The sequence below is a fragment of the Oncorhynchus gorbuscha genome, linkage group LG01 (assembly GCF_021184085.1).
Source record: "Oncorhynchus gorbuscha isolate QuinsamMale2020 ecotype Even-year linkage group LG01, OgorEven_v1.0, whole genome shotgun sequence".
NCBI lineage: Eukaryota > Metazoa > Chordata > Actinopteri > Salmoniformes > Salmonidae > Oncorhynchus > Oncorhynchus gorbuscha.
In genome coordinates this window covers 17,296,089-17,319,114 of record NC_060173.1, presented here as the reverse complement: position 1 = coordinate 17,319,114, position 23,026 = coordinate 17,296,089, and the positions used below count along the sequence as shown (strand labels likewise).

Below are 23,026 nucleotides of genomic sequence, written 5' to 3'. Positions count from 1 at the left end.
TGAGTATGATACTGTTTGTATAATTGTGTGATATGATTATGGACTGTTTCATGAAGAAAAATACAATTCCCTTTTGATTTGAACTAAATCAGAGGACCGCCCCTGAGCCCAGTTAGGGTCAGGCCTCCTGGGACAGCCCTTTTTCGGCCCTTCTGAATAAAACCCCCACTCAGGTTTTAGATCAGCAGACCAAGCTTACCTCAATTACGAGATGGCTAAAGGTTGCAGACCATGTTTTTCTCCATTATGAGAGGACAAAGGTTGTAATCCATTGCTGAATCTTTTAACCATACAGTTAAACTCTTAGACTATTGATACCGACAGAATAAGAACAAGTCTTTGATATTAATTACTAGTCTGCAGCTAGGAATTCGGTATCATTGCACGCGAAGAATGACGACCGCCGAAACATCCATTCTATAACAAAACTAATGAATGTCACTCCGAACTATCCCCTCTAACCACAACCGAGAGAGAGAGAGAGAGAGAGAGAGAGAGAGAGAGAGAGAGAGAGAGAGAGAGAGAGAGAGAGAGAGAGAGAGAGAGAGAGAGAGAGATGGACAATTCTACAAAAGAAACAAACTTTTCAACAGCGATCAAGACGACACACTGAGCGTTAATATATATGTGGATTGCAATTGTTCCCGAATGTGTAAAGGATTAGCATTTCAATTGTTATAACTATCACTCTGTAGTTACTTCTTAGTCGACCCCCACTTCCCCTTTTGTCTAACAAAACGCCATGCCCGTTTATCCCACTAGGGCACATTCTCATTTCATGTAACCACATTTACCTTGTTTGTTTGTTTAGAATTTCTGTGAATTACTTAGTTAGTAATAAATAAATTATTTAAGACAATTGATGTATGGATGACTCATAGTGAAGACTGGGTTCGTGCAGATAACCAAAAATTTACGACGTTTGGAATGAGACTAACGTGAGGTAAAGTAAATAATGCATTAATTAGAAGACTAATTTGATCAGATAAAATATCTGAAAAGTTATTTTAGGAAATGATAACTTTGTAATCTGAATATTCTTCCTTGGTGCCGCAACTTCCTAGTTAATTACAGTTACATGATTAATCAGTTTAACCGCGTAATACTAATTACAGAGAATCTTTGCTAAAAACTATAAGTCTTCAGTTAATGATAGTAAAGACACGACACCGGTATGTCACGTTGAGAACGGTATGTCACGTTGAGAACGATATGTCACTTTGAGAACAATAAGTCCCTTTGAGAACAGTATGTCATGTTGAGAACGGTATGTCACTTTGAGAACGGTATGTCACTTTGAGAACGGTATGTCACTTTGAGAACAGTATGTCACTTTGAGAACAGTATGTCACGTTGAGAACGATATGTCACTTTGAGAACAATAAGTCCCTTTGAGAACAGTAATGTCACGTTGAGAACGGTATGTCACTTTGAGAACGGTATGTCACTTTGAGAACGGTATGTCACTTTGAGAACAGTATGTCATTTTGAGAACAGTATGTCACGTTGAGAACGATATGTCACTTTGAGAACAATAGGTCCCTGAGGTATTCAGGTGTTATGTGTTCAGTCAGTCAGTCAGTCCCATGTTTGTCCCTTCCTTGACCTTAGCTGCTGTATTTCTGTTCAGGAGGACACTAATGACAATGCTGCTGTACTTCTCCCGATCCTCAAATTTTTGTCTATGACTTGTTTGTGTGGGTACATGTGTGTGTGTCTCCTCAGCCCTCTATGTGTCCTGAGGGGAATGTGACAGGTTCTGACATGATGCTGCTGAACCGCTGGAGTGTGAGGAACTACCAAGTACGACGAGATGACATTGTGTCAGTCCTGCAAGTAACTACAATTTATCCACGTTTACATACACTGTTGTTTATTTGCTGTCATACAAACTGGGACCTTGTTTGTTGCTAAAATCAAGTGGATTTCACCTGTGGTACCAATGATGTACTGTACTTGTCATATGTGTGTTCATGAATAATGACAGGATTGTTGTATTTCGCCCCAAGCCTTGGCCTGTACATCATCCATCCTTACTGTACTGCATGTTGACATGGAAACAACATGTTTCTGTCCGTTCGATATCTGTGTTTCATCTTCTTTTTTTATCCTGATATATCCAGCTGACCTTTTGAGTCACTGACGACTCTACCTAGCAAGGCTGATATAATTAGTGCTTCTCTCCAAGCCTCCAGTGGTAGACCAGTGGTTCCCAGCTCCGGTCTTTCAGTACCCGCAACAGTATAATTTTTTGTTGTGGCCCTGGACAAGCACACCTGATTATACTTGTCAAATAATCATCAAGCCCTTGACAAGTTGAATCAGGTGTTTTTGTCCAGGGATACAAAAAACATTTGTGCTGTTGGAAATACTTGAGGACTGGAGTTGGGAAACACTGCAATACACCACGTAATCCATAGAGTGAAGGGCAGGCTGTCGAGTTGAGTTTCATCCTCTCTAAACTATTCTCCTAATCCTCATCCACGTCAGTAGATGACGTGTACCACCTTACTTCCCCGCAATCACTCCTCCACTCCCCTGCTGCGCTGAGGAGCACGCAGAGCTGGTCTGCTAACCCCTCCCCTCCCTCTTTCTCTCTCGCTCTCTGTGTGTGTGGAGTAGGCATCTGCCCACGGCTGGCTGAACAGTGACGATCTGCTCCCCTGTGCCGTTGTTAAAGTAGAGAGCCTGTTGACACTGTTGGTTCCACAGCCGAGACTGGAGAGGGAGGGGGGAGAGAGAGGATTACCAAGGCTCCAATTAGAGTGCCACGTCCCACGTCAAGGGTCCCTGCTTTCAGACACACTCTTTGTTCTGAAGCACCGTGGGAAGCCAAATGTGGCCCTGGCTGCTAATGAAAAAGTCTGCGTCACAAATGGCACTCTATTTCCTATATGGTGCTCTACTTTTGAGAAGGGCCCATAGGGATGTAAGGAAATAGGGTGTTATTTGAGAATCAGCCAAAATCTCCCCTGAAAAAAGTATCCTCTCGCACTCTCTCCTCATAGACTCAAGTCCCTGGGCGCACTAATCCCAGCCTACTTATGTTTTTGTTATTGCGATGGCTTCTGAGATTTCTTCTGAGACACCCCTTCTAGCTCCGTGACTCTACTGTAGCTACGATATTGAGGAAAATGTTACTTTTTATGCCTGTGATATGTGCTTGTCCCACTTAGTTATTTTAAGATGAATGCACTAACTGTAAGTCGCTCTGGATAAGTTTCAGTTTCACCTTTATTTAACCAGGTAGGCTAGTTGAGAACAAGTTCTCATTTACAAGTGCGACCACCATTGATATATACAGAGAAAAGTGTCAGAGAATTTAACCCTGTGGCACCCCCATAGAATCTGCCAGAGTTCCAGGACAGGACCTTCAATTTGACACACTAAACTCTATCTGAGAAGTAGTTGGTGAACCAGGCGAGGCAGTCATTTGAGAAACAAAGGCTATTGAGTCTGCCGATAAGAATGCGGTGATTGACAGAGTCGAAAGCCTTGGCCAGGTCGATGAAGACAGCTGCACAGTAGTCTTTTGGTGGCGGTTATGATATCGTTTAGGACCTTGAGCGTGGCTGAGGTGCACCCATGAACCAGCTCGGAAAGCAGATTGCATAGTGGAGAAGGTACGGTGGGATTCGAAATGGTCGGAGATCTGTTAACTTGGCTTTCGAAGATTTTAGAAAGGCAGGGCAGGGTGGATATAGGTCTATAACAGTTGGGGTCGAGAGTGTCTCCCCCTTTGAAGAGGGGGATGACCGCAGCAGCTTTCCAATTTTGGGGGATCTCAGACGACACGAAAGAGAGGTTGAATAGGCTAGAAATAGAGGTTGCAACAATTTTGACATTTTAGAAAGAAAGGGTCCAGATTGTCTAGCCCAGCTGATTTGTAGGGATCCAGATTTTGCAGCTCTTTCAGAACATCAGCCGTTGAAAAATGCTTATTGAAATGATCGATTATTGTAGATTTATTGGTGGTGACTAAAATGTAAAACGTAAATGTCTGATGCATTTGTGTTGTGTTGCTTTGATGGTATTCAGGTTTGATGTGGAAGAGCAAGGGGTTATGAATAGGCAGACATGTTTTAGTTTGATTTATTCACATTAAAGAAGACAAGTGAAAAACAAAAGCTTGCACATAAAAAAAACATGACAAAAACACTGTGCAGGTGAGGTTGGCAACCCAAGAGGTCTTACAGTTGGAGTGGGAAGTTTACATACACTTAGGTTGGAGTCATTAAAACTCATTTAAATTCATTTTTCAACTACTCCACAAATTTTGTTAAGTCTATCAGGACATCTACATTGTGCATGACGCAAGTCATTTTTCCAACAATTGTTTACAGACAGATTATTTCACTGTATCACAATTCCAGTGGGTAAGAAGTTTACATACACTAAGATGACTGTGCCTTTAAACAGCTTGGAACATTCCAGAAAATGATGTCATGGCTTTAGAAGCTTCTGGCCAATTGACATAATCATAAGAAATCAGCCAATTGGAGACAGCAAATCAGCCAATCAGCCAATTTCATCCTTGGGAGCAATTTCCAAATTGTGTGAAGGTACCACGTTCATCTGTACAAACAATAGTAAGTAAAGTATAAACACCATGGGACCACGTAGCCATCATACCGCTCAAGAAGGAGACACATTCTTTCTTCTAGAGATGAACGTACTTGGGTGCGAAAAGTTCAAATCAATCCCAGAACAACAGCAAAGGACCTTGTGAAGATGGAGGAAACAGGTACAAAAGTATCTATATCCACAGTAAAACGAGTCCTTATTGACATAACCTGATAGGGTGCTCAGCAAGGAAGAAGCCACTGCTCCAAAACAGTTTGCAACTGCACATGGTGTCAAATATCATACTTTTTGGAGAAATGTCCTCTTGTCTGATGAAACAAAAATAGAACTGTTTGGTCATAGTGACCATCGTTATGTTTGGAGGAAAAAGGGTGATGCTTGCAAGCCGAAGAACACCATCCCAACAGTGAAGCATGGGGGTGGCAGCATCATGTTGTGGGGGTACTTTGCTGCAGGAGGGACTGGTGCACTTCACAAAATAGATGGCATCATGAGGAAAGGAAAATTATGTGGATATATTGAAGCAACATCTCAAGACATTAGTCAATAAGTTAAAGCTTGGTCGCAAATGGGTCTTCCAAATGGACAATGACCCCAAGCATACTTCCAACGTTGTGGCAAAATGACTTAAGGACAACAAAATCAAGGTATTGGAGTGGCCATCACAAAGCCCTGATTTCAATCCTAGATAAAAATTTGTGGGCAGAACTGAAAAGCGTGTGCTTGGGTAGCTTGTGGAAGGCTACCCCGAAATGTTGGACCCAAGTTAAACAATTTAAAGGCAATGCTACCAAATACTAATTGAGTGCATGTAAACTTCTGACCCACTGGGAATGTGATGAAAGAAATAAAAGCTGAAGTAAATAGTTCTCTACTATTATTCTGGCATTTCACATTCTTAAAATAAAATGGTGATCCTAACTGACCATAGATAGGGAATTTTTTACTGGAATTAAATGTCAGGAATTGTGAAAAACTGAGTTTAAATGTATTTGGCTAAGGTGTATGTAAACTTCCGACTTCAACTGTATATAAAAACCACACCTAAAAGACACAGTTAAGGAATATGTAACTGCTTGGTGTATTTTCTGTTTTCATCAGCTTAACTGGGTTTGACAACCTCTGTCTCCATTGGTACATTGCTTCAGAAATGTTTAATTTATTTTGGTTCTACATTATTATTCTAATTCAGCATGAATGTCCACATATCACCCATTAATGCATTTCTCCCTTAGACAATAGCTATTCTGTCCTCAATGGGGCTACCTGGTTAAATAAAGGTTACATATCATAAATAATAAATTGCTGTGGGGTTTGATGTGTTGTGCCCTGTGGGTTGAGTGGACTCAGACAGACAGCGGCAGGCAGGCAGGAAAGCAGGCAGGATAAATCCCTCTTTCATAATTACCCCAAGATGGCAGCCTCTCCCTTCCTTTCCCTGCAGGGGACGTGTTGTTCAGCCATTACAGAGCTCTACAGTGAGAACATTTTACTTGCATATGAGCCTACATTTTTCAACTGAGGCGCACACGTGCTCCTTGTAAGAGAAAGGTCAGCGTAGAGCCTTGCATTATGAGGCACTATTCCTGGCAGAGTGGAGAGAGGGAGTGAAGAAGATTGAGGGAGGTGGGCAGGGAGGGAGAAAGAGGGAAGAAGACAGGGAGCAGGAAAGGAGGAGTGTAGGAAGGAGAGAGAGGGCTAGCACGGAATGCTAATCTAACGTAATCTGACATTGGGTTTAGCCTGAGAGCACTGTTTGAATCTTATATGGAAAATGATTTAAACAGCATTGACCGCGGTAACATTGTTACTAAGTGATACGGCAGTGTCTTACAGACTCATTGACTAGAATGAGAATAACCATTCTAGTAATTATATTTCTGTGGTACACACACTCAGCAGTATATCATGGTAATAAAGGAGCTGTGTGTATTTGTGTCTGTTCACAAACTATCTATCTCTGGTATTGAGATGATCCCTGCATTAGATCACCCATGTACATAATAATAATACATATGATTTATATAGCACTTTCCTAATACCCAAATGCACTTCATATCATCATATCATATCCTAACCTTATTTTATTATCTTATTCTTTTAAGATGTGCATATCCACCAATTAATCTACATGCTTTTGAGAATGATTAAAAATGGCAACATGTGTCACGTTCTGACCTTAGTTCCTGTGTTTTTGTCTTTGTTTTAGTATGGTCAGGTCGTGAGTTAGGGTGGGCAGTCTGTTTGTTTTTCTATGTTGGTTTTTGTGTTCGGCCCAGTATGGTTCTCAATCAGAGGCAGGTGGCGTTAGTCGTCTCTGATTGAGAATCATACTTAGGTCGCCTGGGTTTCACTTTTGGTTTGTGGGTGTTTGTTTCCGTGTGAGTGTTTGGGCCACACGGTACTGTTTAGTTTTGTTCACATCGTTTATTGTTTTTGTTCCAGTGTTCAGTTTGTTTATTAAAAAGACATGAACATTTACCACGCTGCACCTTGGTCCTACTCTCTATCTCCAGACGACAACAGTTATAATGTGAAATACTGTCGATCTGTATTGACAGCATTGATCGAGAGGGATTTCATTAAAACCACAAAAAGCTGCTTTATTATGTACCGAAGAATCTCACCCTGGCCTGTACTGTATTTACATTTCAAATGTGATATTGAACTACTGCTACGGCAAGTCGGACTGATTTCCTACTGTAATTGGTACTCATTTTAAACACAAATTGTCCAAGTGAATATTCCGGTCCTCTGAGTAATTTCTTATTTACAGAATAGACTACTCCTCGTTTCAAGGCCAGGCCATAGCAGTGGATGAGGAAAATGGTTCTGTCAGCATGTTTATGAGTGCATATACTGTATGTAAAGCTATCCACCACATTGGGTATTTGTCATGCTTTCAGACAAGACCATTACAAAGCTGATTGATTTTATGTTCTGCTGTGAACATAACCATTTGGTTCTGAGCAGCCCTGGAAACAGATTTCTGCTAAATCTAATTTTCTTGTGGAAAGGGAGAAGTGCTACTCCACGTGTTATAAACAGGTGTCATAACAGATGACTAAATCCCCTTTCCTGGCAGTGTTCATTTGTTTATGACAACGTTTTGCGATTACCATCCTGGTACAAGACGAGAGAAAAACAGAAGTTTAAAGTTGACGCAAAAGTTTTTCCCTTCTAAAAGTGTATGAATATTCATGGCATGCACAGCAGCAGCTCGGTAAACCTTCAAAAGCTTCAAGTCTTCATTCTCTGAACTTTCTTCTCTTCCTGTTGCTTGTCTTTGAAGTGGGGATGCCAAGAAGAGAGAAACAGCATTCCTCCAGTTTGGTTGGACTGTATTGAGTTTGTGTAATTAGCATCAACAGAATCCAGTTCAGTTACAGCTCACAGAACTCCGGTACATCCCAGCTTTGTTAAGCTATGTTTTAGCCAGCCATGACCAAAGCCCATTGTTTTGGGATTGGGTTTAGAAAAAAATAGAAAACAGAGGGGGAAAAATGGCAAGCAAAAGCCTCTGAGATACTTAATCTAGGAGACTCTGAGCAGACAATCTCCCCCCTGCAGAAATGTTGCTGGGGCAACAGCGGGAACGCGGTCAGTGGAGGTAGGAGTTCCTGTCCCTGGAGACAGGAACAGGGGAGCAGACTTCCATGAGCCATGAGGTCCCTGTTGAAACAGAGGAACAAACCCCAGACTGCACACTTTGGCCCCTTGGGAGAGACGGGAGGCCAGGAAAGGGAAGGAGGGGAATGGAGGAGAGGAGAGGGGAAGGGTTGAGAAGGGAAGGAATGGTATGGAGGTTAAATGTGGGAGGTTAAAAGGGTTTGTTTTACCAAAAGTGATCACTTCAGTCCGTCTCCTATCTACCAGATAGGGATGTTTTCCCATGTCTGTTGCCTGGTGGTTGCTGGCTGTAAGATTGTCATTATTTGTCATTTGTTTGAGTGCAGCAGGAGCGTGATGTCCGGGGATTGGCTTCTGTTAAAGCAGGCCACTGCCCTCTGAGCTAAGGATCCCTCTCTGCGAAACTGCAAGCGCACACATGTGCACATGCACGCGCACACACACGCATATAGTGCTCCGAGCATGCACACCTGCATTCACAAATGTGCTTATTTTTTTCTTAAACGTTCAATAAAATACGTTGTTCCCTCTGACTTGCTCAGAGGCAGTCATTTCATTCAGCATGTTAATAAGAATGGACTGAATTAGTAAATTAATTGAATACCCTGTGAAATCTCATCACTTTACTAATATTTATATATGTATAAATTCCTGTTCATCAGAGCAGTAAATTAAGTATTCATATCTTCTCTGCTTAAAGATTTATGGTCATGCTTTTACGCTAAGTAGCTGGTAAATATCCTCCATGTACAGTTGGCCTCATGTCACTGTTTCAGTGTGCTATTTATGCGCTCAGGATGATCCGTCATGTTTCAGCCTCCAGTATTTATGCTGCAGTAGTTTATGTGTCGGGGGGCTAGGGTCAGTTTGTTATATCTGGAGTACTTCTCCTGTCCTATTCGGTGTCCTGTGTGAATCTAATTGTGCGTTCTCTAAGTCTCTCCTACTCTCTTTCTTTCTCTCTCTCGGAGGACATTTACATTTACATTTAAGTCATTTAGCAGAAGCTCTTATCCAGAGCGACTTACAAATTGGTGCATTCACCTTATGACATCCAGTGGAACAGTCATTTTACAATAGTGCATCTAAATCTTAAAGGGGGGGGGGTGAGAGGGATTACTTATCCTATCCTAGGTATTCCTTAAAGAGGTGGGGTTTCAGGTGTCTCCGGAAGGTGGTGATTGACTCCGCTGTCCTGGCGTCGTGAGGGAATTTGTTCCACCATTGGGGGGCCAGAGCAGCGAACAGTTTTGACTGGGCTGTGCGGGAGCTGTACTTCCTCAGTGGTAGGGAGGCGAGCAGGCCAGAGGTGGATGAACGCAGTGCCCTTGTTTGGGTGTAGGGCCTGATCAGAGCCTGGAGGTACTGAGGTGCCGTTCCCCTCACAGCTCCGTAGGCAAGAACCATGGTCTTGTAGCGGATGCGAGCTTCAACTGGAAGCCAGTGGAGAGAGCGGAGGAGCGGGGTGACGTGAGAGAACTTGGGAAGGTTGAACACCAGACGGGCTGCGGCGTTCTGGATGAGTTGTAGGGGTTTAATGGCACAGGCAGGGAGCCCAGCCAACAGCGAGTTGCAGTGATCCAGACGGGAGATGACAAGTGCCTGGATTAGGACCTGCGCCGCTTCCTGTGTGAGGCAGGGTCGTACTCCCATGGTCCTAGGACCTGAGCCCTAGGACCATGCCCCAGGACTACCTGACATGATGACTCCTTGCTGTCCCCAGTCCACCTGGCCGTGCTGCTGCTCCAGTTTCAACTGACCTAAGCCCTAGGACCATGCCCCAGGACTACCTGACATGATGACACCTTGCTGTCCCCAGTCCACCTGGCCGTGCTGTTGCTCCAGTTTCAACTGTTCTGCCTTATTATTATTCGACCATGCTGGTCATTTATAAACATTTGAACATCTTGGCCATGTTCTCTTATAATCTCCACCCAGCACAGCCAGAAGAGGACTGGCCACCCCACATATGCTCTCTCTCATTCTCTCTTTCTTTCTTTCTCTCTCTCGGAGGACCTGAGCCCTAGGACCATGCCCCAGGTGTCACGCCTTGGTCTTTGTATTTTGTGTTTTTGGTATATGTTTGGGTAGGCCAGGGTGGGACATGGGTTTATATGTTGGGTTTCGTATTGGGGTTTGTATTAATTGGGATTGTGTATGATTAGGGGTGTGTCTAGTTAGGCTTGGCTGCCTGAGGCGATTCTCAATTGAAGTCAGGTGATTCTCGTTGTCTCGGATTGGGAACCGTATTTAGGTAGCCTGAGTTCGCGTTGTATTTTGTGGGTGTTTGTTCCTGTTTCTGTGTTGTAGTCACCAGATAGGCTGTAATTAGTTTCACGTTTTGTTTGTTGTTTTCTTATGTCAGTTATTTAATGTACCGTCATATCATTCATTAAAGTCATGAGTAACCTACACGCTGCATTTCGGTCTGACTCTCTTCTTACAACAGACGAACGTCGTTACAGAAACACCCACCACTCACAGACCGAGCAGTGTGTAAACTGGCAGGAGCTAAAGGAGGACGTTATGGACAGCAGAAGCATGGATTATACGACGTGGGAAGAAATCGACAGGTGGGCGGCCGACCCAGAGCGAGTGCAGGAGCCCGCCTGGGATTCGCTTCAGCAGTACGAAGAGGGCTACAGGCGAATCGAGTCAAAGAAAAAGACATGCTGGCTAAAACGGAGAGGCGCTGGTTTAAACAGGCAGTGATAGCTGGAGCAGCAAAGGGAGGATGAATTATTCGGAGAATGGACATGGGAAGACGTGTTGGATGGTAAAGGTTGTTACACTTGGGAGAAAATATTGGCCAGAAGAGATCGCCTCCCATGGGAACTGGTGGAGGCACTAAGTAGAGCAGAGGCAGCGGGAGATAGGAGCCGACTATACGAGGGAACACTGTTGGCAAGGAAACCTGAAAAGCTGCCCCAAAAAATTATTGGGGGGGGCTAGAAGGGAGAATAGTTATGCCAGGTAGGAGACCTGCGCAAACTCCCTGTGCTCACTGGTGGGCTAGAGAGACCGGGCAGGCACCGTGTTATGCTATGGAGCGCACAGTGTTTTCAGTGCGGGAGCATAGCCCGGTGCGGCACATACCAGCTCTTCCTATTTGCCGGGCTAGAGTGGGCATCGAGCCAGGTAAGCTTGGGCAGGCTCGGTGCTCAAGAGCTCCAGTGCGCCTGCACGGTCTGGTCTATCCAGAGCCACCTCTACACACCAGTCCTCCGGTAGCAGCTCCCCGCACCAGGCTTCCTGTGCGTGTCCTCGCGCCAGTACCACCAGTTCCAGCACCACGCACCAGGCCTCCAGTGCGCCTCGCCTGTTCAGCGCAGCCAGCGCTTTTCTCCTCTCCTGCGCTGTCGGAGTCTCCCGCCTGTTTAGCGCAGCCAGAGCCTTTCTCCTCTCCTGCCCTGCCGGAGTCTCCTGTCTGTCCAGCGCCGCCAGTGCTCCCAGTCGGCCCAGCGCGGCCAGTGCTCCCAGTCTGCCCAGCGCGGCCAGTGCTCCCAGTCTGCCCAGCGCCACCAGTGCTCCCAGTCTGCCCAGCGCCACCAGTGCTCCCAGTCTGCCCAGCGCCGCCAGTCTGCCCAGCGCCGCCAGTGCCGCCAGTCAGCCCAGCGCTGCCCGACAACCAGTCTCTTCCAGATCTGCCCGACAACCAGTCTCTTCCAGATCTGCTCAACAACCAGTCTCTTCCAGATCTGCTCGACAACCAGTCTCTTCCAGATCTGCCAGCCAGCCAGGATTTACCGTAGCCTACTTCCTGCCTGAGCTTCATCTCAGTACTGGGCTTCCTCTCAGTATTGGGCTTCCTCTCAGTATTGGGCTTCCCCTCAGTACCGGGCTTTCCCTCAGTCCCGAGCTGCCCCTCTGTCCCGAGCTGCCCCTCTGTCCCGAGATGCCCCTCTGTCCCGAGATGCCCCTCTGTCCTGAGATGCCCCTCTGTCCTGAGATGCCCCTCTGTCCTGAGAAGCCCCTCTGTCCCGAGCTGCCCCTCTGTCATGAGCTGCTCTTCAGTTATGTGGGGATCTGGGTGAGGACTATTAGGCCATGGTCGGCGGAGAAGGTGGATTATCCCAGGACGCGAAGGGGAGGAAATAGGACATTAATGGAGTGGGGTCCACGTCCCGAGCCAGAACCGCCACCATGGACAGACACCCACCCGGACCCTCCCCATGCTCTTGAGGTGCGTCCGGGAGTCCGCACCTTAGGGGGGTTCTGTCACGCCTTGGTCTTTGTATTTTGTGTTTTTGGTATATGTTTGGGTAGGCCAGGGTGTGACATGGGTTTATATGTTGGGTTTCGTATCGGGGTTTGTATTAATTGGGATTGTGTATGATTAGGGGTGTGTCTAGTTAGGCTTGGCTGCCTGAGGCGATTCTCAATTGGAGTCAGGTGATTCTCGTTGTCTCGGATTGGGAACCGTATTTAGGTAGCCTGAGTTCGCGTTGTATTTTGTGGGTGTTTGTTCCTGTTTCTGTGTTGTAGTCACCAGATAGGCTGTAATTAGTTTCACGTTTCGTTTGTTGTTTTCTTATATCAGTTATTTCATGTACCGTCATATCATTCATTAAAGTCATGAGTAACCTACACGCTGCATTTCGGTCTGACTCTCTTCTTACAACAGACGAACGTCGTTACACCAGGACTACCTGACATGATGACTCCTTGCTGTCCCCAGTCGACCTGACCGTGCTGCTACTCCAGTTTCAACTGTTCTGCCTTATTATTATACGACCATGCTGGTCATTTATGAACATTTGAACATCTTGGCCATGTTCTCTTAAAATCTCCACCCGGCACAGCCAGAAGAGGACTGGCCACCCCACATAGCCTGGTTCCTCTCTAGGTTTCTTCCTAAGTTTTGGCCTTTCTAGGGAGTTTTTCCTAGCCACCGTGCTTCTACACCTGCATTGCTTGCTGTTTGGGGTTTTAGGCTGGGTTTCTGTACAGCACTTTGAGATATCAGCTGATGTACGAAGGGCTATATAAATACATTTGATTTGATTTGAAATTTGATTTGTTTATAGTTTTTGATTTTGTCTGGAGTTAGATAGCTTTCTCTTCAGTTAATTTTCTTTTTTTTAAGTAAACCTTACCTTAACCATTTTAACATCTTATGGCTTGGGGGCAGTATTGAGTAGCTTGGATGAATAGCGTGCCTAGAGTAAACTGCCTGCTACTCAGGCCCAGAAGCTAATATATGCATATTAGTAGTAGATTTGGATAGAAAACATTCTGAAGTTTCTAAAACTGTTTGAATGTCTGAGTATAACAGAACTCATATGGCAGGCAAAAACCTGAGAAAAAATCCAACCAGGAAGTGGGAAATCTGAGGTTTGTAGTTTTTCAACTCATTCCCTATCGAATGCAGTGTCTATGGGGTCAAATTTCACTTCCTAAAGCTTCCACTAGAGGTCAACAGTCTTTAGAACCCGGTTTGATGCTTCTACTGTGAAGTGGGGGCGAATGAGAGGGAATGAGTCAGAGGTCTGGCAGAGAGCCACGAGCTGGCCACACACATTCACGTGAGAGTTAGCTTGAGTTCCATTGCATTTCTGAAGACAAAGGAATTCTCCGGTTGGAATATTATTAAAGATTTATGTTAAAAACATCCTAAAGATGGATTCTATACATCGTTTGACATGTTTCTACGGACTGTAACAAAACTTTTTGACTTTTCGTCTGCTCCTAGTGATCGTGCATCATGAATTTGGATTACTGGGCTAAACGCGCAAACAAATAAGGAGGTATTTGGACATTATTGAACAAATCAAAGATTTATTGTGGAACTGGGATTCCTGGGAGTGCATTGATGAAGATCATCAAAGGTAAGTGAATATTTATAATGCTATTTCTGACTTCTGTTGACTACACAACATGGCGGATATCTGTTTGGGTTGTTTTGGTCTCTGAGCGCTGTACTCAGATTATTGCATGGTTTGCTTTTTCGGTAAAGCTTTTTGGAAATCTGCCACTGCGGTTGCATTAAAGAGAAGTGCATCTATAATTCTGTGCATAATAGTTGTATCTTTTATCAATGTTTATTATGAGTATTTCTGTAAATTGATGTGGCTCTCTGCAAAATCACTGGATATTTTGGAAATACTGAACGTAATGTGCCAATCTATACTGCAATCTTTTTTATATAAATATGAACTTTATCGAACAAAACATACATGTATTGTGTAACCTGAAGTCTTATGAGTGTCATCTGATGAAGATCATCAAAGGTTAGTGATTCATTTTATCTCTATTTCTGCTTTTTTGTGACTCCTCTCTTTGGCTGGAAAAATGGCTGTGTTTTCTGTGACTTAGCTCTGACCTAACATAATCGTTTGGTGTGCTTTCGTCGTAAAGCCTTTTTGAAATCGGACACTGTGGTGGGATTAACAAGTAGTGTATCTTTAAAATGGTGTAAAATACTTATATGTTTGAGGAATTTTAATGATGGGATTTCTGTTGTTTTGAATTTGGCGCGCGCTGCACTTCCACTGGCTGTTGTCATATCGATCCCGTTAGCGGGATCTCAGCCCAACACAGGGGATTACTAATTTTCAACCTACTTCAACTCTTCTGCCTCTCTAATGCTCTGCTGTGGTCCCTCACATCCCTCTCTAACACAGTGACTCAGCTCGCTGTTCCATTACACTTTTTCAGATGTGATGAATGAATGCCTCCGCCTCTGGTAAATTTCTCAGTTTAAATAGGTCGCCTTGAACTCGGATGTGCCTCCGAAAAGTTGATTGGGGTAAAATTCCACAGTCAACAACCGAGAAAAATGGCAGAGAGTCCTTCAGTGGTTGTATGTGTCAACATGAGATATGAAGGGAGAGAGAAGCAGCAGCAGGCCAGTGCAATAAGAATCTCAGAAAGAGAGAGAGAGGTGCTGCTGGTAAATTGAAGCAGGGCGGCTTGGGGGAAATGAGCTATGGGTCTGAGGTACCGTCAACCTGCCGGTACTTAATAATGAGACGTATTCCTAATAGTAGGATTGCACTGTAAATCAGAATCTATATCTGATAAAACATTGTGCTTGCAGGAACACAATGAGGTAGAGTTGCATTCGGAAGAAACTGCGTAGATAGCAGGTTTTCATGGAATGTAGAAAATGCCCGCTTGGATGTGGTGATCTGTTTTCACTTCAGCTACATTTCTTTCAGCCTCCCTTGGCTTTATTGCTTTATCTCTCTCTCTCTCTCTCTCTCTCTCTCTCTCTCTCTCTCTCTCTCTCTCTCTCTCTCTCTCTCTCTCTCTCTCTCTCTCTCTCTCTCTCTCTCTCTCTCTCTCTCTCTCTCTCTCTTCCTCTTCCTGATGTTCTGAACCTGCCTTCACAATGAGATAGTGAGAAGAAAAAACAGTCAGTCTCCAAACACAAATGATGTTGTTCATTACATGGGAGCCCTGTCATCAGCTCCAGCGGGTCCTTTGCTTATGCAGCAAGGAGATATTCCTCTCATTCAGCTGCTGTGTAATTCTACAAACATCAAAGCTGCTTTGCTGGCATTCACATCCATCAGCAGGCATGCAATGAAATGGGAATTACCTCGACATGAAAAATTCCCTAATTTCTCAAAAAACAGAAGCAGCAGCAGCTTGGAAGCACCCTGCCCACACCAAGTGAGCTGAGCGCAGTGGGCAGGTTACTCACTTGACACATTGAGGCTATGATAAAAGCCTTAAGTTAAAATAGTGCTCTGGATGGAAGGAAATTGGTGTTTGAAATGCCAGAGGGACAGGATTCTTAATTTAGACTGTTAGTGACACATTTCCAACTCAGAGATAGTGTAAGCATGATCCTCTTTTTTTGTTTAAGGAACCAAACCAGACATAGTTGTGACCTGAGGGTTATTGAGTTCACTTGCTTCAATGGTAGGGGTAGTCCTACAGACTAAGTGACCCTGGATTGCTTCTTCATTGGTAGAAGTGTGTCAATGGAGGATAAGTTAAAAAGGTAGTGACTCCTCAAGGGTAGAGTTCTAAACAGATAACCATATACTGACACAGTGCATTTTGAATCCCCAGGGATTAACATAGTTTATCCTTCCAAATTACAAATACAGTGAGTTCCAAAAGTATTGGGACAGTGACACATTTTTTGTTGTTTTGGCTGTGTACTCCAGCAGTTTGCATTTGAAATGATACAATGACTGTGAGGTTACTGAACTAAACTTTAGGCTACTTTAATGCATATATAAGTGAATTTGTCCCCAGATTTGTCCCTAATACTTTTGGTCCCCTAGAATGGGGGGACTTTGTACAAAAAGTACTGTAATTTCTAAACGGTTTATCCCCGATATGGATGAAAATACCCTCAAATTAAAGCTGACAGTCTGCACTTTAACCTCATGGTATAATTTTAAATCCAACACAATTTGTTACTGTCCCAATACTTTTGGAGCTCACTTTCTAAAATGTCCCTTTTAAACAAGAATCCGTCTGAGATTATTTTTCAGAGCTCAACTCCTCTGAGGACTATTTTGAAAGATTGCTGATGGTTTATGGTTCTCCCACAGTGCTGTGTGGTCAATTCCCTGTCACACACACACATACACACACACAGAGCTGTGTGTTAAATTCACCGTCAGTGGCGTTTTAGTACGGTTATGCTAATTGGGCTGAGGGTTAGCGTAGTGGTGGTGCGGTGATGTGAGGGCTGCAGATTACGACAAAGCGAGCCACTGCCAACACACTAAACCATAATAAGGACCTCACTCTGGATCTGACTGGAGGAGGAGAACACAGTCAGAGCAAGGCAGTGTGTGGGTGGATGGGAGAAGAGAGGCAGATTATAGAAACATTAATGTTCTTTCCTGTGGCAACCGAAAGAGCAACACAAGAACAGAGTTATCAGTAGGTAAGAGGAGGATGATGATTAATATATGCTTTAGCTAAACTGTGCCTCCTAATGTTTCAGTGCTTCATGCTTTGTGAAGTGCTTCCCCTCCAGTAAGGTCTCTCTCGCTCTTTCTACCAGTTTTGCAGGCAGTGGCACATCCTACCAGTCATTAATGCTTGTGCTCCAGCATCACATGGGTCATGGATGTTCAGTACTGGTAACCTCTAGGCCTATACAGCTAGCTATATGGGAGACATAAAGCTGAGAATGGTCGTCTCTGCCAGGAAAAGCTAAGGATGGTTCTTTCTAATCTCAAGTACTGTGTAGGCATGAGCAATTGTATAAGTGTACCTTGTGTTTCTGTATCTGCGTGTAGAGGCTTTATCACATTCAGTTCATAGTGGAAATTATGTATCAGTGCCAGGATTAGTGGTCGTTATGTAGCACATATTATTCTAGATTTGATATAGAATATTTTATCATATATATACAAATCCATGTTCTATCTCTATTTATATTATTATGTTGTCATACTAGTTGAGGCACCTGTTTTGGAGCTAGTGGAGTTAAATGTAGCAATGGGTGGCAGCAGGCAGGCTCCTCACCTTTAGTTCAGATGTGGGTATTTATAAACTGTCATTGAGGGAGACGGATGGTTCGTCCTCAGGTGGCTGAGCTCAACTACACTTTTTAAGGGGGCGTGGAGTGAGGATTCGATGACCCCCCTCTCCCAAGCTGAGGGGGAGGCACAGGGCAGGAGCACCCAGCCTGGCTGTTATTTTTGGTCTAGTGATTTGTGCTCTGCCTCAAGGGGTCTGGCCACCAGGCAGTCAGGCAAGGGCCTGACACTACAACACACACCATCCATCCAGCCACTTCGTCCCTCCTTCCCCTTTTGTATTCAGGACTTTGAGTGGATCTCTTGTTGTGAGGACAAATAGAATGCCGCAGGTGAGCTATGTCTGTGTTTCGGCCACCGCAGGTGTCAGGCACCACAGCGGGGGGGTTGGGGGGTGGCAATAAGCATTCAGTCATCCGATCTGCCACTGGAGGCAGCGACCCAGAAGCCACCTGGGCTGACTTAACCCATTTCTCATCTCACCTCCACTGAGCTCAGGGGAAATGGAGGGAGAAGGAATCTGCTCTGCAGCAGTCAATGCCCCTTCGCTGAATAGGGATAAAATATATGAATGCTACAGCTCTTTAGCCAAGACACCTGTCCACAAAAATAACAGGTCTGTGAGATCTGGAATTCTTACTGATTGGTAGGTGATCAAATACTTATGCCATGCAATAAAATGCAAATTAATTATTTAAAAATCATACAATGTGATTTCCTGGATTTTTGTTTTAGATTCCGTCTCTCACAGTTGAAGTGTACCTTTGATAAAATTTGCAGACCTCTACATGCTTTGTAAGTGGGAAAACCTGCAAATTCGGCAGTGTATCAAATACTTGTTCTCCCCACTGTGTGTATAAATATATATAAACAACTATGTTCTATCTCTATTTATATTATTATGTTGTCATTCTAGTTGAGGCACCTGTTTTGGAGCTAGTGGAGTTAAATGTAGCAATGGGTGGCATCAGGCGGGCTCCTCACCTTTAGTTCAGATGTGGGTATTTATAAACTGTCATTGAGAGAGACGGATGGTTCGTCCTCAGGTGGCTGAGCTCAACTACACCTTTTAGGGGGGCGTGGAGTGAGGATTCGATGCCCTCCTCTCCCAAGCTGAAAGGGAGGCATATTATTTGTTAATTGTGGAAATAAATAGTATTTATTTATTGTGGAAATAAATTAAGAAATGCACAGTATAAGCTATTTTGAGGTCTCTCCAGAGATGTTCGATCAGGTTCAAATCCAGGCTTTGGCTGGGCCACTCAAGGACATTCAGAGACCTGTCCCAAAGCCACTCCTGCGTTGTCTTGGCTGTGTTCTTAGGGTCGATGTCCTGTTGGAAGGTGAACCATCACCCCAGTCTGAGGTTTTGAGCGCTCTGGAGCAGGTTTTCATCAAGGATCTTTCTGTACTTTGCTCCGTTCATCTTTGCCTCGATCCTGACTTGTCTCCCAGTCCCCCCCGCTGAAAAACATCCCCACAGCATGATGCTGACACTGCCATATGATTCCTCCAGACGTGACGCTTGGCATTCCAGACAAAGAGTTGAATCTTAGTTTCATCAGACCAGAGCAAGTAGTAAAAGACGATCAGTATTTACCTGGCTAAAAGAGAAGGAATATAATACCTTGTTCACAGGAAACTCATTCAACAATGAGCGTGAAATGTATTTCTCCCATGGACAAAGAAACTCAAAAGGGGTGATATCAATTAACAATCATTTTTATCCAAATGTGCAAATTGTCTAAACAGATCTGCAAGGTCGATGGATTATTTAAATATGTTATTGGAACTTAACTTTGTAACTACCCATTCCGGATCTGGGAGAATTGTCATCAACTGATACTAAGTAGCATAACGCAACGGACAAAAAAAGCTTACTAGAAAATGTTCATATTCATGAAATCACAAGTGAAATATATTCAAACACAGCTTAGCCTTTTGTTAATCACCCTGTCATCTCAGATTTTGAAAATATGCTTTACAGCCAAAGCAAGACAAGCATTTGTGTAAGTTTATCAATAGCCCAGCATAGCATCATGCCTAGCTAGCATCAGGCAATCTGGTCACGAAAATCAGAAAAGCAATCAAATTAAATTGTTGACCTATGATGAGCTTCGGATATTTTCACTCACGAGACTCCCAGTTAGATAGCAAATGTTCCTTTTTTCCAGCAAAAAAATATTTTTGCAGCCAAAAATAGCTCCGTTAGTTCTTCACGTTTGGCTGAGAAAACGACCGGAAATTGCGGTCACTCCAAATTAGCTCGATAATATCAACAGAAACATGGCAAACATTGTTTAGAATCAATCATCAAGGTGTTTTTCAAATATCTATTCGATAATATATCAACCGGGAAAGAGCTTTTTTCAGCAAGACCGGGTGGAAAAATGGCTACCTCTGTCTTTTGCGCGAGAAATACACAAAGACACATTAAGGAAGCCATAGAAAAATGAATCTCGTTGATATCCAAGTCACTGCTCAACAGGGAAGCACAGGAAGGGACTCTTATTTAGAAACCGCTGCGTTCCTGACTGGATTTTTCTAATTCTTTTGCCTGCAATATCAGTTCTGTTATACTCACAGACAATATCTTTACAGTTTTGGAAACTTTAGAGTGTTTTCTATCCTAAGCTGTCAATTATATGCATATTCTATTTTCTGGTCCTGAAAAATTGATTTTTCCAAAAATAAAAAAAATGAGATTCAACAAGTTAAACAGATTTGGCTTATTAATCTCTACGCTCCACATAATGATGATCCACTCTTCTTTGAAAATATATATAATAATTTATCAAGCCTACAAGCAATACAAGACTCTATTATTAGGGGGGGGGGAGATTATAATATGGTTTTAAATACCTCAATGGATTGTAAAGGAAATCACATTACAAACTATTACCCTCATGCACAGAAGGAAATCATGAATATTATGGATATATTGGAACTAGTGGATATATGGAGGCTTAAATATCCTGACCTAGCGAGACATACATGGCGGAAGCTTAATCAAGCTAGTCGTCTTGACTACTTTCTTATGACATTTTCGTGGGAGTTAAAAGAGTGTTGATAGGGTACAGAATGTGATCGGACCATCAAATAACTGACATATACTTTAGTCTTACAGAATTTCCATCTGGGCGAGGATATTGGAAATGTAACCAAAGCCTATTGGATGACAACTTGTTTTTAACCAGGACAGAGGACTTTATAAATGATGTTTTCCAACACAACATATGTACAGCGGATCCCTTTATTGTGGGACACTTTTAAATGTGCCTTTAGGGGCCATGCAATACTCATCTTTAAAAGAAAAGCAATTTAGGTCAAAATAGTTCATATTAACAAAGGAAATAGAGGGAATAATGGTACAGATAGATAGTAATAAAAACTGTACCATACAGGTAAAGTTAGAAGGAAAGCAAAAAGAACTGCAGGAACCTATTCAAGTTATTATAAAAAATAAAGCGACCTAGATGGAATATGGGGAAAAATGCACCACATAATGTTTTAACATAGAAAAGCTACCAAAAATAATTTACAAGGAAACTTGTTACAAATGATGGAGTCACCCATGATTCACCAAACAATATTTTGAAAGAGGAAGCCTAGTACTTTAAGCATATGTTTTAGTTTCAAATTCCTCCACCTCCACTAATCGTAGTTAATTGACCATTACTGAAAAGGGACCCAGGTGGTAAATATATAGATCCAGTCTGTGAAAAAAATTGGAGGCCCCTAACACACAACATTCTATCAAAATGCATATAATTAAAAATGTATTGTGGGATATTATTCATCCTAATCAGACAGTTTTTTACATGGACAATACATTGCAGATAATATAAGACAAGTACTGGAAAGAAAAAAACACTATGAAAAATCTGGGATACCAGGCCTGGTATTCTTGGCTGACTTTGAAAAGGATTCTGATAAAGTACGACTGGAATTTATATATAAATGCCTGGAATATTTCAATTTTGGAGAATCTCTTATACAATGGGTTAAAGATATGTATAGTAACCATGAGTGTAAAATAATAAATAATGGCTACTTCTCAGAAAGTATTACACTGTCAAGAAGAGTAAAGCAAGGATGTCCACTATTGGCATATTTATTATTATTATTATTTTTTTCACCTTTATTTAACCAGGTAGGCTAGTTGAGAACAAGTTCTCATTTGCAACTGCGACCTGGTCAAGATAAAGCATAGCAGTGTGAACAGACAACACAGAGTTACACATGGAGTAAACAATTAACAAGTCAATAACACAGTAGAAAAAAGGGGGAGTCTATATACAATGTGTGCAAAAGGCATGAGGAGGTAGGGGAATAATTACAATATTGCAGATTAACACTGGAGTGATAAATGATCAGATGATCATGTACAGATATTGGTGTGCAATATCTGATGATCATGTAGAGATATTGGTGTGCAAAAGAGCAGAAAAGTAAATAAATAAAAACTGTAGGGATGAGGTAGGTGAAAATGGGTGGGCTATTTACCAATAGATTATGTACAGCTGCAGGGATTGGTTAGCTGCTCAGATAGCAGATGTTTGAAGTTGGTGAGGGAGATAAAAGTCTCCAACTTCAGCGATTTTTGCAATTCGTTCCAGTCAGAGGCAGCAGAGTACTGGAACGAAAGGCGGCCGAATGAGGTGTTGGCTTTAGGGATGATCAGTGAGATACACCTGCTGGAGCGCGTGCTACGGATGGGTGTTGCCATCGTGACCAGTGAACTGAGATAAGGCGGAGCTTTACCTAGCATGGCCTTGTAGATGACCTGGAGCCAGTGGGTCTGGCGACGAATATGTAGCGAGGGCCAGCCGACTAGAGCATACAAGTCGCAGTGGTGGGTAGTATAAGGTACTTTAGTGACAAAACGGATGGCACTGTGATAAACTGCATCCAGTTTGCTGAGTAGAGTGTTGGAAGCGATTTTGTAGATGACATCGCCGAAGTCGAGGATCGGTAGGATAGGTCAGTTTTACTAGGGTAAGCTTGGCAGCGTGAGTGAAGGAGGCTTTGTTGCGGAATAGAAAGCAGACTCTTGATTTGATTTTCGATTGGAGATGTTTGATATGGGTCTGGAAGGAGAGTTTTCAGTCTAGCCAGACACCTAGGTTCTTATAGGTGTCCACATATTCAAGGTCGGAACCATCCAGTGTAGTGATGCAAGTCGGGCATGCGGGAGCAGGCAGCGATCGGTTGAAAAGCATGCATTTGGTTTTACTAGCATTTAAGAGCAGTTGGAGGCCACGGAAGGAGTGTTGTATGGCATTGAAGCTCGTTTGGAGGTTAGATAGCACAGTGTCCAATGACGGGCCGAAAGTATATAGAATGGTGTCGTCTGC

General features: G+C 43.3%; 1 pseudogene; it reads left to right on the top strand.

Moving 5' to 3' along the window:
• The window catches only part of LOC124040076, a 181,311-nt pseudogene that overhangs the window by 6,416 nt on the left and 151,869 nt on the right, over positions 1 to 23,026 (top strand).